Source organism: Miscanthus floridulus, chromosome 9 (genome assembly GCF_019320115.1).
Source record: "Miscanthus floridulus cultivar M001 chromosome 9, ASM1932011v1, whole genome shotgun sequence".
NCBI classification, from domain to species: domain Eukaryota; kingdom Viridiplantae; phylum Streptophyta; class Magnoliopsida; order Poales; family Poaceae; genus Miscanthus; species Miscanthus floridulus.
This window is the reverse complement of record NC_089588.1, coordinates 129210621-129213665: the sequence shown is the minus strand read 5'-3', so window position 1 is coordinate 129213665 and position 3045 is coordinate 129210621.

Genomic DNA, 3045 nt, shown 5'->3' with positions numbered 1-3045 from the left:
AGGGCCGCTAGGTTTCCCCATCAATAAGCATGAACTCCCCTCCAAGGAGTGACTGACAAAAGGTCAAGAAACCAAAATATACTCAACCTGGCAGGTAAAGGTCGTACCAGTTGGAGCCCCTCTTGCGCCATAAAGGTAACTACTAACAAGCTAGAAAAGGTCCTCATACTTGACTAAAGCTAGAGCCATGTAGCCCTTATAGTTGTACTGTAAGTCCTATATGATCACTTATAGATAAGTCCTTAGGGAGAGGAATCTAAAGCACCATAAAATAGCCCAATGCTCTAGCCCCTTGTTCCATGTTGCTAAAAAGCATCTTTTAGTGTTTATTGCATATACCATTAGTCAAGTTAAAAGATCAAGGCTTTAGTTGAGAACTAGAATCATACTACCCAATGCAATACCCCATAGGTATCAAGGAATCCAAGATATCAAATAGGTAGGAAAATTACTATAGTTATCAAGGTAGACACATGCATATGATTAAAATGATATTAAGGTGAATAGGACAACAAGGATGATCCCATGCTATACTTGCCTTAAACTTAGATCCTTCTTCTAGTCAAAACCTTCAATGAATTGGTTCTGGATTCACCGCGTATAGCTCACTGACTGGACATGATCATAAAACACCACACAAGCATCCATACAATCATACACGAAACAAACAATAGAAATAAATTAGAACAATACACTAAACATAATAAACAACAAGTAAAAAGGTTTTAAAGATGTTCTACACGTTACTATGAACACACAGACGTGAAAAACACTCTAATCGAAGCTCTAACGAAAAAGTTATGAATTAAACAAGATTTCCTTTAATAAAATAATAGATTAAATCTAACCTCAAATTTCAAAAGTTGAAAATATATTTAACAGTAGGATGAACATGTAGATTACTCAATTACGAATCTAACACAACTTGAACGGATCAAAACGGACTTAAAACAAAGATTTTATGGCCTAAATAAGACTAGTGGCAAATCTGTAAATAGATGAAAGCGTATTTTGGATCTAACCGAACAAACTACGTTTTCAAAAGAAGAAAACGTATTTTGAATCGAACGGAGGGATTTTACGCTTTCTGAAAGAGAAAACGTATTCAGAATCTACTAGAAAGAAACTATGCTTTCGAAATAGGAAAACGTATTCTGGAAGTGCGCTATGGACTGCGGGTTATATTACGCGAACTGTAGGGGCTCTTTTGCAAATAAACTAGGTGAAGGGGTACGGGCGATCTCGGACCGTTGGATTGAATCTAGACAGCCTAGATTAGAAAGGAGGGGGAGAGAGAGTCACCGACCGGATAAGAAAACCGGCGCGGCGGAGCTCCATTACCGGCGCAGCGCAGCTCCACGGTTTCATGAGCCGAGAGCACAGGGAACAAGAGGAGAAGATGAACTCACCTAGGGCCTTCTTGCGGTCGACGGCGGGTCTATGGCGTTGGGCAGCACGGCGGCGACGTCGACAGCGAGAGGAGGACAAAAATCTAATTTACTACACGAGAGATTTCCCAAACTTGGGGCTCCCCTTATGGTATTTTTGGTGTGTTTTGCCCAAGGGGTTGAGACATATTTATAGGAAGAAAACTCCCTACATCTACATCAACTAGCAATATGGTACTAATTGATGTTGCAGCCTCCACATTTACTAATGGACCAAAATAATTATTAAAGTCCATTAGTAAATAAATGCATGGGCCTTTGACATTTATTAGGATTATTGCTCATGGGCTTTGAGAGTTGGTTGGAAAATGAGATATATTATTTATTTTCAGAATTAATTAATTTCGTGACTAAAATAATTCTAGAAAAGTCCAGAATTGATATTTAAGCCACGAAAAATATTCCGAGACATCCAAAAATTTGGGGAAAATTCCCAGAGACACTTTGGAACATGATGAACCAAAATAAAGTATTTGGAGCTCATGAAAAGATTGTTGGGAACTTGGAACATAAATATTAAGGTGAAGGAGGTAGGAATTAAATTCCAGAAAGAAGCTAGAAAATTCCTAGAGATAGATATTTGTCTCCTAAATGTATTTAAAAAAACATATTTTGCACATAGAAACACAAGGTGTGACCAACATGAATGCAACAATCACGTTTCTACCTTAAGATAAATTTTAATTTAATGAAAATTTATTATTTCTCTATGTTTTCTTGAGCATAAAAATACAAAATTAAATCATTTTAGCTCTATTTCAAGAGAAGCAAATTTTAGGGTGTTACAAGTAGTTTTGCAAGCCACTAACTTTGCCATCTGCACGTCTCCTATCAATCCACATGTAGGAAATGCCTCTTATCTCTACCCTAGGCTCATCATGAATCTAGGTGAAGCCCCGCTCCTCCTCACTAAAACCAACAATCTTGCTAAAGGTTACATAGTCATCCAATGTATCTCATCTGCAGCAAGGTCATAGTAGTAGGTGGCATAAAACTGAGCTAACACCTCCTCATTCCAATTGTTTCTGAAACTCATGAGATCAGAGAGCCCAAAGTTCTCACAAGCCTTGATTACTTTGTTGAATTCAGGCTCATTCTTCTCCTTCATCTCCTCTCAGTCAACATACTGCATCTGGAAAATCTTGGACTTCTTGGAGTTGAAGATTACAAAGGCATAAAAGTTGGAATGAAATTCATTCCAAAACCTATAGTCAACCCTAGATCCTTGGGCTGCTCATATGGATTATCATCTTGAGTCTCTTCCACCATCTTCTATTTTCCTGCATAATTGATTACTGAATGAGCACAGGTATCAACAGGGCACCTCATGAGCACCTCCTCAGAATACTCAGCGATGCAGGCTCTATCAAACTCTTCTAAGTGGGGAGTAGCTGTGCAAGCGCCAGGAGGAATGGTGTTGCCAGCCCTTTCCATGTCCTCCTCTTCTTGGATCAACTGTTTTCTCCTCCCCCTATGTTTGACATCCCCTCTTGCTGCTGCTAGCTATTGTCCTGCCACGACCATGGCAAGGAATTGACTTGTCATGAGGTTCTATCATCTTCCTCTTCCACCTCCAGTCATCATCTCCACCGGAAGC